The sequence below is a fragment of the Mus caroli genome, unplaced genomic scaffold, assembly GCF_978045245.1.
Source record: "Mus caroli unplaced genomic scaffold, Mus_caroli_1 scaffold_3, whole genome shotgun sequence".
NCBI lineage: Eukaryota > Metazoa > Chordata > Mammalia > Rodentia > Muridae > Mus > Mus caroli.
Genome location: NW_028227258.1, coordinates 11907175 through 11921422, shown reverse-complemented (window position 1 = coordinate 11921422; position 14248 = coordinate 11907175).

Sequence of the window (14248 nt, the reverse complement as noted above, 5' to 3'; positions counted from 1 at the left end):
GTGATTGCAGTGCATTTACCCTTAACACAGTTGTTCTTGGTTTCTCCTGTGTGTGCGTCTTAAATTTTGGATGATTTACGCATGGATCAGGATTTAAGTGCTTTTACTTCATCTCTTTGAATTATAATAAGTCTTCTAGATGTCAAAAATGTCTTCTAACTGTCAAAATATCAAAAAAATCCAAAAAATATTTGTTATTGTACATTTTGCTAAAAATGTGTTTTTCTGTTGTTGGCGCCATTTACTGTATGAAATATATTTATTGAACATTTTCAGCTATAAAGCTGCTGTGGCCTTAGCAGTGACCACGTGGTGATGACAGTGATTATGCACTGAGTACTATGTCAATCTTACGGTAGAGCAGATATTTAAAAGTTACATAAAAATTCCAAGGGTGATATAGTAGAATTATTAAAATTAAAATAAAAGCATGGTGCTTATCTCTTGAATCAGGTATAAAATAAAGATATGTGTTTTTTCATGAAAGTTTGGAAAACAGATTCAAGGAAGATTCTTATTTGTGTGTTTTAACCTTTGACATGAGAAAACTGATCTCCTAAGATGTTTACCAGATATAACATATATTAACTCAGTATACTATTTCAATCAGTACAGAATACTAATGTTTTTACACACATACACACACACACACGTGTGCTCACATGCACACACACATGCACATACACATGCACACACACACACACACATACACTCACACACACTGAAGCTATACACTTTAATGTAAAATCATTAGTTGTTATCCATTATTGTATCCCATAAAAGCAAATTAGGATGAGAAAGAAAACCATAATCTCCTAATGTTGCTTCAAAATAATAGCTAGGGTTTGAAGACTTCAGTGGGTGAGAACAAATATCATGCTTTTATTTCTTGTTGCTGCAACAAAACACCCTGGCAAAAGCAACTGAGAAGACAAAGTTTTGTTCCCTGTTGTCGCTCGAGGTTAGCCTATGTAGTGGAGAAATCACGGTGGCAGCAACATCAGAAGACATCACCTCCCATTCCTAACGCAGGTCAGAGGAAGCGTGTGTGCAGGAATTAATCCAACACTCTTCTATATAAACACTTGTATTAATTCTTGAAAAATGTATGGGGTGTATTTTGATTATATTCACACCTCCATTGCTTCCCCTACCTCCTTCCTCCCTCTTCCAACTTCATGCCTCTTGTTTTTTATTCACAGATTTCAATTCATGTTGCTCATGAGTATGGCTTTAAGGCTACTTACTTCCATGTGGTAGAACTGCATTGGGCCACACCCTTGAGGAAAACTGACTCTCCTTTCCCCCGGAGCCACCGACTGGCAGTAGCTCATCAGGTAGTGGTGGGGCTCTCAGCCCCCTATGATCCTCACGCTGTGGTGTTGAGTGGTTTGGTATTGTGCATGTTTGTACAGGTAGCTACAATCTCAGTGAGTGCAGAGATTCTGTCACAACAGGAAGGCAATGTCTTGATCCACTTATCTCTGGCCTCTGCTCTTAGAATCTTTCAATGCTCTCTTCCAAAACGGTCCCTGGGCCTTCGGAGCAGGTGTAGATGTCCCACTTATGGCTCAGGCCTCCAAAGCAGTTACTTTGAGTTTCTGCATTAGCCACTGCACTGTCATCATTCAGGAAAATAAGGGAGCACTGTGCATCTGATAAAGAGTAGAAAACAGCATATGGTGTCTGGGATGGTAACTGGTTAGGACATTAAGGAACAGCAAAGATTTGAGGTGAGAAATATTCCAGCAAGTTTCAGTGTCTGTAGGGTTTCTGTTTGATGCCCTAAAGACCATTAACCTATAAGAGAATGATGCTTTAAAGTAGGTCATGTCACATTTTGGAAATGATCTATAAGATTAGCAAGCTTAATAGAAAACTCCTATTTGGTCAAGAAACATGGAGCTGACAGCAAGAATATTAACGAAGGGTTACAGAGAAGCAGGCAGTGAATTCTTTCAAATTTTTTTGTCTGAAGACCTTTATGCTTTAAGTTTTGAAAATAAAATTTTTGGAGAGTTTTAAGACGGAAGTTTGGTGAGTTTTTTGTTTGTTTGCTTCATTTTCTTTTGTTTCAATTCAATTACTAGAGGATGTTTTTCATCATCTCCACACTTGAATTAGTTCAGACAACACACTTTCTGTAATTCTTATTTCTCTATAACTAAAACTTTTTGTATGTCTATTTTGAGAATTAATATTTCTCATGCTATAATATAATATAATATAATATAATTTTTGACATGTTATAACATTATACATTTAGTTTTAATATGCTTTAATATAAATCCCCTGTCCTTGTGCTTTACGGTTTGGGGACTTCTTTTGAGCTGTGAGCTTGATATTTTTGCTAATCTGGAAAAATAATCTGAATTCCATTGTTGCTCATATAATTTTATTTTAAGTAGAGAGTCACGAATACATATACATATATATAAGCACACAACACTTACAGCTATTCTATATTTTAATAACTATCATGAGATAGTGTGCTCTCTGTCTTGATACTTTGTAGCCCAGGGCTTTCTTCAGAGATATAGTTAGAGTATTTAGAATCAATGATACTTAACTTCCTTCCAGCCTTTAAGTTTTGTTAGGTGAGAGCAAAGCCACATTTGCCATTAACACGAAGCCTCTAGTCTAATACGACAAATTTTCCTTATTGTTATGACTGCCTCTTAAGTTAAGGGGCTTTCTATAGAGTTGCTGGAAACTGAAAGTGCTCCTAGTTGGTGGATGCTCTGGAGATAATTTTTAAAATACATTTGATGGGGCTTGTTTACCAAGAAGGGATAGATTTTTTTTTTGGCTTTTGTTTGTTTGTTTTCTGTTTTGTTTTGTTTTGTTTTATAGTTTTTCTTAGTGGTTTTTTTTTTGTTTGTTTGTTTGTTTTTAAATGGAATTCTCTAGAACATCCCTCTGTAACTACACAGAGCCCTTCACTTTGTCAGTGTTGCATCTCAGATCTTGGCTCTGAGGTCTGGTGGTTCTCCTCTTTCTTCTCTGTCTCTGTACTCAGGAAGTCTAAAGGATAGTCCTCCTTTTCCACATCAGCCTGGAAGTGTTCTTCAGGAAATGAGCTACAAGATCAATGGACTCATTTAATCAGTTTCTTCATGTCACAGGAATGCAAAAGGCATGTTTGATAGCAATTACCTAAGTCCTGCTTCATGTATTTTTCTGGAATTTAGTTGTTTCTGGCATCAGACTAAAATTTCGATTTTTAGCTTTGGTCACCATTTAAAGAAGAAGTCACTGAACTCTACAGCTTTATAATATTAGTAGTCAAATGCAAAGGAAATTAGCACAGAGAAAAAGAAACCTTAGTATTTGAAAGTTTTAAATGCCCAGAGACATAAACACGGTTTAAAGAATAATTATGCAAATAGATGGCAAAGTTTAAGATAAAGGTGCCAAGTCTTCAACCTCATGTAGTCGAAAGGAACATAGTTTGAACAAAAAACTATCTTAATTCATAAGAACATCGTAGTAAGTCTTATCAAAAGACAGTGTAAACTTTACGGGTATGGCTCATTAAGTCAGAAATAGACTGGGCAAGGGTCATGGAGATTAGAGGTGAGATAAGTCATAATCAAAGCAATTAGCAGTGGATTACACCCCCTGAGGTCCTTAGAAAAGGCAAGCTCAGTTATGGCGCTAAGCACAGAATGGCGTTTATTTGCCCAGCTGGCAGATTACCAAAAGGCTGCTACCTGTTTTACTACATGAATTCACAACATTGTCCTTTGTCTAAACACATGGGTTGTAAACACTAAGAAATCAATATAAGCCCATGCATGTTACACCAATCATACCTGTGGACTGATTTTCAGCTACTTGGAAATTCCGTTTTATAGAAAGTCTAACTAGATAGGTCAAGGTATAGCTTGACTTTAACAAAACTTGGTATTTATTATTGGACGCTAGGGAATACCTAGACATAAGGCAGCACAATTAATGCAGATTTAAATCGCAGCTACCAATCCCCCATCTGAATTGCATTTTAATGGTTCCTAGTCTGATTCTTCACACACACACACCCTCAATTATTCTTTAAGTATAGGCTTTGTTCAGGGTTAGAACACTTGTGGGCATGCAGGAAACTTGGATTTGGCAGCACTCACACTACAACAAGTCTGAAACCTCGTAGATCCTGTCATTTGCAAAGTTTGTAAGGAAAGTGACCCCTCTGCGCATCAGTTTCTGTAACTGTGAAATGTGGACAGAAGTACGTTTCTTTTCTTGTGTTTCCTAATAGAAAAAAAGTGATTTAAATGGACTTGAATCTTCAGAATACAGTACTCTTTTTCTATGTATAAATTTGAACATGAAACAAAATGTGAATGATTCAAATTCCCCAAATGCCATTCTCTTACCTTGCATGAGCGCACCAGACATGTACATTAATTAAACAAATAAGGAAATGAAGCCCCACCAAGGAATAAAATCAGAAGAAACTGAATATTGTGGTGATACACTTTAAGACCAATGATGACGGAATAAGAATGGTGACAAAAAGTTTCCTGAAAAGCATCATTTTCAAAGCATGATAGCTTTGAAACCATGAAGCTCGGTAAGAAACACAGTCATCAAGGGCTCCATATAAGAAATCAAGGCTCACTTTGCCCCTTCTTAGAAATGGGAACAAAACACCCATGGAAGGAGTTACAGAGACAAAATTTGGAGCTGTGACGAAAGGATGGAGCATCTAGTGATTGCCATATCCAGGGATCCATCCCATAATCAGCTTCCAAACGCTCACACCATTGCATACACTAGCAAGATTTTGCTGAAAGGCCCCAGATATAGCTGTCTCTTGTGAGACTATGCTGGGGCCTAGCAAACACAGAAGTGGATGCTCACAGTCAGCTATTGGATGGATCACAGGGTCCCCAATGGAGGAGCTAGAGAAAGTACCCAAGGAGCTAAAGGGAACTGCAACCCTATAGTTGGAACAACATTATGAACTAACCAGTATCCCAGAGCTCTTGTCTCTAGCTGCATATGTATCAAAAGATGGCCTAGTCAGCCATCACTGGGAAGAGAGGCCCATTGGACTTGCAAACTTTATATGCCCCAGTACAGGGGAACGCCAGGGCCAAAGAGGGGGAGTGGGTGGTTAGGGGAGTGGGGGTTGGGTATGGGGGACTTTTGGGATAGCATTGGAAATGTAAATGAGGAAAATACCTAATAAAAAATTAAAAAAAAAAAAAAGAAATCAAGGCTCCAGGTAGAAGTTAGTTCCAATTGAGCATTCTGCCCTGGCTATCAGTATGATGCCACAGATTCATCTTGCTTCAGCATAAGGTTATGCTTTGCAGTAATATTCTGTGCTTATACCTGGTATTTGTTTTCTAGCTGAGGGTGGGTAGAAGGTACAAGATTTTTATTTTGCTTATTGGTTAAAAATATAACTGTAGAATGATGAAGCCTTAGTTAAAACATCTCAGTTTATTCGATAATATTGAAAGATCATCATTTATATATTATTAGGTACAGCCAGGCTAAAAGGTTATGTTTTTAAAAATAGTCCTTATCTAGGGGCATCCATTTTGAAATACAGTTAAAAGATAGGATATGAAATATTTGTGGAAAATAAACAAAAGATGGAGGGAAAGAAATGGTTTGAATAAAACAGGACTTGTCATGAATTGACAGTTACTGAAACCAGATGGTAAGTTGTTCTTTTTCCCTACTTTTTCATCTTGGAAATGAAATAAATCTATACCCTTCACACAATACATCGGATTCAGATATCCTCTGCATTGAGTCTGCACATATCCCAAGCAAGGATAACAGACACCTGCCTCAGAGAACTATTTTGAGGACCAAGTGAGTTAATTGATACAGTGTGCTTAACACATGGCCTGACTCACAGATGTGCGTTGTGAATACTAAATCTGAAGAAAATATATACATTCCTTGCCCTCTTTTAAACTTAAACTTTTCACTGTGCCATAACTCTAGATTCACATGCAATGCTAAGGTACAAGCAGAGAAATACCCTACTTCATTTGTGCATTTTCCTTTAATGGAAATACCTCATGCCACTATAATACAACATCTTGTCCAGGATATTAATACTGATACAATCAGGACACAGAATATTTTCATTATCAAAAAAAATTTCTTAATGTCACTTTCTTATTGCTACAGTTATTTCTACCCTCTTCTCAATCTCTAGTGGAAACAATCTCAAGGAATGTAACTTTGTGAACTTTTAGGGCTGCCTTTTTTCTTATGGTCATTGTCTGGAAATTAATCGAGACGGTTGTTTGTATCACGTTCACTCACGATTATTGCTGAGCTCTATTCTATGACCTAGACAGTCCAGCTTGCTTATTCATGCACATTGTCCAAAGTCATATCTGGGTTATAACCAGTGTTTGGCTACTGTGAGGAGTCTGTAAACACTGGTGAAGAGGTTTTTGTATGTGTGTAAGTTTTAATTTCTTCAGAGTAGATTTCCAGGAATGCAATTGTTTGATTATATTATAGTTTTATCTTTAATGTTATAGATTCTATCATGAGGTTTTAAAGTTAACATTGGCATTTTAAATGTCTGGAGAATTGAATGAGTGATCAAGTTTTCCTACCTTGTTTCTAGCAATACTTAAATAGTTTTGTTTTTAAGAAACACTGTAGGCCAGCGTGCTTGACAATGAGAAACTTATTTTACAGGAGCCATTTTCATGTGCTTATTTTGAAATCTCTAGAAAACGTATCGTATCATGTGTTTTGCTAATGCTTGTTTTATCATGAGCATTTAACAGTATTGCTGTCAGGGGCTGGAGAAATAGCTCAGGCCTCAGGAGCACTTGCTATTCTTGCACACTGTACGGAGTGATTCCCAGCACCCATATGGGCTGGTACACAGCTGCCGTAACTGCAGACTCTTCTCTTTTCTTATGTTCTTCGGCATTCTCCGTCATTATTACCATTTCTCCAAAGCTATGTATTTATTTCAGAATCTCATTTTAATGCCTGACATTTCTCACAAGCAGCGCCAGGTTTTCTAACTGGGCTCCACTTAATCTAAAGAGCCTTAACCATCCATTGGATGGAGCACAAGGTCCCCAATGAAAGAGCCAGAGAAGGTACCCAGGGAGCTGAAGGGGTCTGAAGCCCCATAGGAGGAACATCAATATGATCTAACCAGTACCCCCAGAGCTCCTTGGAACTATACCACCAATCAAAGAAAACACATGGTGGAACTTGTGGCTCTAGCTATATATGTAGCAGAGGATGACATACTTGGTCATGAATGGGAGGAGAGGCCCTAGGTCCTGTGAAGGTTCTATGCCTCAGTATAGGGGAATGCCAGGACCAGGAATGGGAGTGGGTGGGTTGGGGGACAGTGGTAGGGGGGGAGGGGTAGGGAATTTTTGGAGGGGAAACTAGGGAAAGGGATAAAAATTGAAATGTAAATAAAGAAAATATCTTTAAAAAAGAGAAAGAAATCTGGCTTTTAACATTCAAAGAAAAAAAAAAGACCCTTAACTTCCTATACAAAGGGAGGTGGTCACATCACCTATTCTGTGTTATTACTCGCCAAGGTGTGTAACATTACTGAAGATTTCTCTCTCCATAAGTATCATGACGAGACTACATATGTTCTGGATATTTTCTGATTGGTCAGCTGTTTGGAGTAGAACTTGCTCTGCCAATCAATGTGCCTGACCTTAAAGCTTTTTCTTTTCTTGCTTTTTGATACCGTCACAGGCTAACTAAGAGAAAAGAGATTTCAACAGCTGCTTTTATGAGCAAATTATAAGGTGTTTAAAATATTAATTTGGTGCTAGTATAATATCTGAAACATACCAAGATGGAGAAATTTCTATTTATCAGTTCTTGTCATGGATCACATTGTATATTCCTAGAAGTGTTTTATAGGCCACTTAGAGTACTTTAAAGAATAGGCTAGGTCCTTGGTTGAGCTGTGTGGGATGGAAAGTGGTCTTCACTCTCGGTCCTTATCTATGGCTTCTTCCATGTACTTGTTGTGACCAGTCAAGGAATGAATGTGGAAAAGATGAGAAAGCTTTAGCTGTTGGCTCAGTCTGTATCTTTGTCTACCTAGTACTTGCTGTGTACATTTTAGGTGATAAGGTATTCTCCAATCAGGAAATATGCCCACATCTATGTCCTTGCTAAACCACCTTCTCCACAGGCATTAACCTTCAGTATATTCAAAGTTCCAACCAGGTAGGAAATCGAGATTCATGAATCTTTCTCATCAAACACAGAGGAAAGATTAAAGACCATTCCTTATCATAGGTGGAAATGTAAAAGGACCAAAGGTTTAAAATATTGCCTGAATTGAAATAAAATTAAATTGAAAGCAAGTAGATCATTGCTACATTGTATATGATATATAATCAACGTTCTTTAGATTATACAAGCTCTTGGAATAATTTTTCTTTCAAAAATAGTAAAATTTATTGAATAAAATGACATCATTCAAAAGATATGGATATTTCTATGGGAACAGTTTGTAGGGTAGTCCAATGCTACCAATTACTAATTACAACAATAGTGATGTCACAATTTTGAAACTGTGCATTAGATATTACAAAAAATACGCCTACAAATATGTCAACATATCATCTATAAAGAGTTAAAGAGGAAAGGGGTTTCACAAAAGCCTGGGAAGTCAAAGCTTTGGAACTAATACAGAAATAAGAGCGTCTGCATTGTCAAGATAATGAACTAAATGGAGCTGGACCAAAAGATAGAGAAGTTGTAGAGATGATGCAGACCACTGTGTGTCACAGGTTCTTGTAATCTTAGTTATGGGTGATAAAGTTGTAATGGTCCCATTTTCAGGGTAAGAGATGGTGATGGGAATGTTCTAACTTCTCTTCAATGTTAAACCATCTCTGAGAGTGTAAAACCATAATGGACCCAAAACAGCAAGAACATGACAGGACACTACGAAGACTCTGCTACCCTCAACTTTCTTCTGCAATTTAAACTTACATCTTTCATAACAAATCAGGGTCTAAACTGAAACTGTCTTTCAGTTGAGTAATAACCTTCCCACAGAAGTTACAGAGAAAAATGACTGCAGTGCTTGCTGTAGGCCACACCAAGAGTTATTGAGATTAGCAATAGGTTACTCTAAATATGGAGAAACATATTTCAAGTCAGTGGCGGTCAGAATTAGGAGTGAAAGAGCTCTCATTCCCATTCTTGTTAGAGTGATAGAAAACTGCATAGATAGATAGATAGATAGATAGATAGATAGATAGATAGATAGATAGATAGATAGATATCCTCTATGTATAGTATTTCTGAATCAGGTTTGAGTATTTAGTAAGAATGCAAAGGACTGGTGGGATTTTTTTGTTTGTTTTGGTTTGTTTTACTTTTAGACTGAAGTCTTTTATAAGAACTATATTAAACTCGAGTTTCTGTTCCTAGAAGCCTGAACTAAATTGCACCATAAAATCATAACATTACATTAGGTTTCAACTTCTTACCTTAACACTAGAGTACAATCTCACAATAGTCAGAATGATGCCCTCAGGTGAAACTGAGAATTGATATAATTGCTCACAAAAATTCCGACTAAATATATCTCCTTTTGCTTGATTGGGATCAGTTTTCATTGATGTCATGGGTTGGATCCATCATCTCCCAAACATGTGGTCATCCTCTTTGCTTCCTACCAAGAACATCCTGTAAAGTCTTCTGAAAGTCCTGTAAAGTTCTTGTAGTCACTTTCTGAGCTTGATTTTTAAAGGATGTGTGAAGAGTCACCCACAGATTTCCTGCTCTGATGCTGAGGCAGATTGTGACATGGCATGAAGAGCTAACACTTTTGCTACACACCTTTGTTCAGGGGCATTTAACCTCAAATCGATGAGAATACAATTATGGCTACAGCATAATAGCCGGCCAAAGAAAAGCCAGAGATAGTGGCAACTCTGTTCCAACAAGATGAGTCTCCACAATTTAAGACAAAGTAAGGACCTGCCAAATAAATTTGTTTATTCCTTTTACTAACTGAAAATCTTCTCAGTCAACATTCACCAGGGATGTGGACCCCATTGCTTGTAAAATCCTTCATACTCAATAACATTTCCAATTTTGTGAATGACTACGTTTGGATACCTACACTTACACCATTCATTGAGATCTTGCCTGTTAGTTAACTAGAATACCACAAAATATTAACTTATGTTGCGTGGAGTAAAAAGACCAATAAAACAACATATGTTGAGTGACTAAACCATTAAAACACGTCCTCTCATTTCTTCCAGAGTATTCTATGTCATGCTAGATCATTAGATTTGACTTTGGCTACTTAGTATGAAACTATTTTGCTCTTATTGTGCTCCTTTTTAAATATTAAGACTCACCTTTTTCGCAAAAATTCACTAGAAGCTTGGATTAATAAATGTTAAGAACAGAGAGTATTCCTTGCCCTGCCCACTCTAGATCCTTTGTGTTGCTAACACAAGGAATGTTTATGAGAAGAAATCTAAAAACTGTCTTAAATCCATCTCCACTGTCTAGAGCATGAAATTTTGTCCTTAGACACACATGACCAAGGAATAAATGAACACAAAAACAAATTTCCCAGGACAACCTTTTGAAGAAGCCAGATTCAGATGAGGGCAATTGATAAAAATATCATCCTACAAGATGAAAGCTATGAATACAAAACTGGAGGATTTCAATTTCAACATGCAGTCTAGTCTGTGAATCAACAACAGATTACCAAACTGTACTTGGACAGATGGAAGGGCGGTATCTATGTATAACCAAAATACAGTAAAACATTAGTAGGAGTAGGCAAAACCATGGTGACCTTTACAACTTCTCTTCAATAGCTTCTGCTCCAGATATTTATATGTCAACTCCTCTGAGAAATTCACAGAGAAAGACAAGAGCAAAGCAAAAATGTACCAGAAACACATGAAATTAAAGGTGTGTAGTTTAGTCCCTTTTGTTATTGCTATCAGGTTGTTACAGAGTGGAAACTATAAAAACAGGTGATTTTTTTTTTTTTTTTTGGTCACAATTATGTCAGCAAGAAAGTTCAGAAACAGAGCAGTTGGGGCTGGCAAGGACCCTCATGTATTATAGATAGCATGGGGCACGGGAAAAATAGCTCAATCGGATATGAAATTCACTTCTACAAAAAACTTCTCTTTTCTTGAGGGCATTTCTTTCAATTCATTCCTAACGGGCACTTCGTAGCAGTTTCCCTACAACCAAATACTTTGGGATCCAAGTTTTTTTTTTTTTTTTTAATATTTTTATTACATATTTTCCTCAATTACGTTTCCAATGCTATCCCAAAAGTCCCCCATAGCGCCCCCCCACTTCCCTATCCACCCATTCCCATTCTTTTGGCCCTGGCATTCCCCTATATTGGGGCATATAAAGTTTGCAAGTCCAATGGGCCTCTCTTTCCATTGATGGCTGACTAGGCCATCTTTCGATACATATGCAGCTAGAGACAAGAGCTCCGGGGTTCTAGTTAGTACATCATGTTGTTCCAACAATAGGGTTGCAGATCCCTTTAGCTCCTTGGGTACTTACTCTAGCTTCTCCATTGGGAGCCCTGTGATACATCCAATAGCTGACTGTGAACATCCACTCCTGTGTTTGCTAGGCCCCAGCATCGTCTCACAAGAGACAGCTATATTTGGGTCCTTTCAGCAAAATCTTGCTAGTGTATGCGATGGTGTCAGCGTTTAGAAGTTGATTATGGGATGGATCCCTGGATACGGCAGTCTCTAAATGGTCCATCCTTTCATCACCGCTACGAACTTTGTCTCTGTAACTCCTTCCCTGGGTGTTTTGTTCCCAATTCTGAGAAGGTGCACAGTGTCCACACTTTGGTCTGCATTCTTCTTGAGTTTCATGCGTTTAGCAAATTGTATCTTAAATCTTGGGTATCCTAAGTTTTGGGCTAATATCCACTTATCAGTGAATACATATTGTGTGAGTTCTTTTGTGATTGTGTTACTTCACTCAAGATGATGCCCTCCAGGTCCATCCATTTGGCTAGGAATTTCATAAATTCATTCTTTTTAATAGCTGAGTAGTACTCCATTGTGTAAATGTACCATAATTTCTGTATCCATTCCTCTGTTGAGGGACATCTGGGTTCTTTCCAGCTTCTGGCTATTATAAATAGGGCTGCTATGAACATAGTGGAACATGTGTCCTTTTTACCGGTTGGGACATCTTCTGGATATATGCCCAGGAGAGGTATTGCTGGATCCTCCGGTAGTACTATGTCCAATTTTCTGAGGAACCGCCAGACTGATTTCCAGAGTGGTTGTACAAGCTTGCAATCCCACCAACAATGGAGGAGTGTTCCTCTTTCTCCACATCCTCGCCAGCAACTGCTGTCACCTGAATTTTTGATCTTAGCCATTCTGACTGGTGTGAGGTGGAATCTCAGGGTTGTTTTGATTTGCATTTCCCTGATGATTAAGGATGTTGAACATTTTTTCAGGTGTTTCTCTGCCATTCGGTATTCCTCAGGTGAGAATTCTTTGTTCAGTTCTGAGCCCCATTTTTTAATGGGGTTATTTGACTTTCTGGAGTCCACCTTCTTGAGTTCTTTATATATGTTGGATATTAGTCCCTTATCTGATTTAGGATAGGTGAAGATCCTTTTCCAATCTGTTGGTGGTTTTTTTGTCTTATTGATGGTGTCTTTAGCCTTGCAGAAGCTTTGTAGTTTCATGAGGTCCCACTTGTCAATTCTCGATCTTACAGCACAAGCCATTACTGTTCTATTCAGGAATTTTTCCCCTGTGCCCATATCTTCAAGGCTTTTCCCCACTTTCTCCTCTATAAGTTTCAGTGTCTCTGGTTTTATGTGAAGTTCCTTGATCCACTTAGACTTGACCTTAGTACAAGGAGATAGGAATGGATCGATTCGCATTCTTCTACATGTTAACAACCAGTTGTGCCAGCACCATTTGTTGAAAATGCTGTCTTTCTTCCACTGGATGTTTTTAGCTCCCTTGTCGAAGATCAAGTGACCGTAGGTGTGTGGGTTCATTTCTGGGTCTTCAATTCTATTCCATTGGTCTATTTGTCTGTCACTATACCAGTACCATGCAGTTTTTATCACAATTGCTCTGTAGTAGAGCTTTAGGTCCGGCATGGTGATTCCACCAGAGGTTCTTTTATCCTTGAGAAGAGTTTTTGCTATCCTAGGTTTTTTGTTATTCCCGATGAATTTGCAGATTGCACTTTCTAATTCGTTGAAGAATTGATTTGGAATTTTGATGGGGATTGCATTGAATCTGTAGATTGCTTTTGGCAAGATAGCCATTTTTACAATGTTGATCCTGCCAATCCATGAGCATGGGAGATCTTTCCATCTTCTGAGATCTTCTATAATTTCTTTCTTCAGAGACTTGAAGTTTTTATTATACAGATCTTTCACTTCCTTAGTTAGAGTCACGCCAAGATATTTTATATTATTTGTGACTATTGAGAAGGGTGTTGTTTCCCTAATTTCTTTCTCAGCCTGTTTATTCTTTGTGTAGAGAAAGGCCATTGATTTGTTTGAGTTAATTTTATATCCAGCTACTTCACCGAAGCTGTTTATCAGGCTTAGGAGTTCTCTGGTGGAATTTTTAGGGTCACTTATATATACTATCATATCATCTGCAAAGAGTGATATTTTGACTTCATCTTTTCCAATTTGTATCCCTTTGATCTCCTTTTGTTGTCGAATTGCTCTGGCTAGGACTTCAAGTACAATGTTGAATAGGTATGGAGAAAGTGGACAGCCTTGTCTAGTCCCTGATTTTAGAGGGATTGCTTCAAGCTTCTCACCATTTACTTTGATGTTGGCTACTGGTTTGCTGTAGATTGCTTTTATCATGTTTAGGTATGGGCCTTGAATTCCTGATCTTTCCAAGACTTTTATCATGAATGGGTGTTGGATCTTGTCAAATGCTTTTTCCGCATCTAACGAGATGACCATGTGGTTTTTGTCTTTGAGTTTGTTTATATACTGGATTACGTTGATGGATTTCCGTATATTGAACCATCCCTGCATCCCTGGGATGAAACCTACTTGGTCAGGATGGATGATTGTTTTGATGTGTTCTTGGATTCGGTTAGCAAGAATTTTATTGAGGATTTTTGCATCAATATTCATAAGGGATATTGGTCTGAAGTTTTCTATCTTTGTTGGGTCTTTTTGTGGTTTAGGTATCAGAGTAATTGTGGCTTCATAGAATGAGTTGGGTAGAGTACCTTC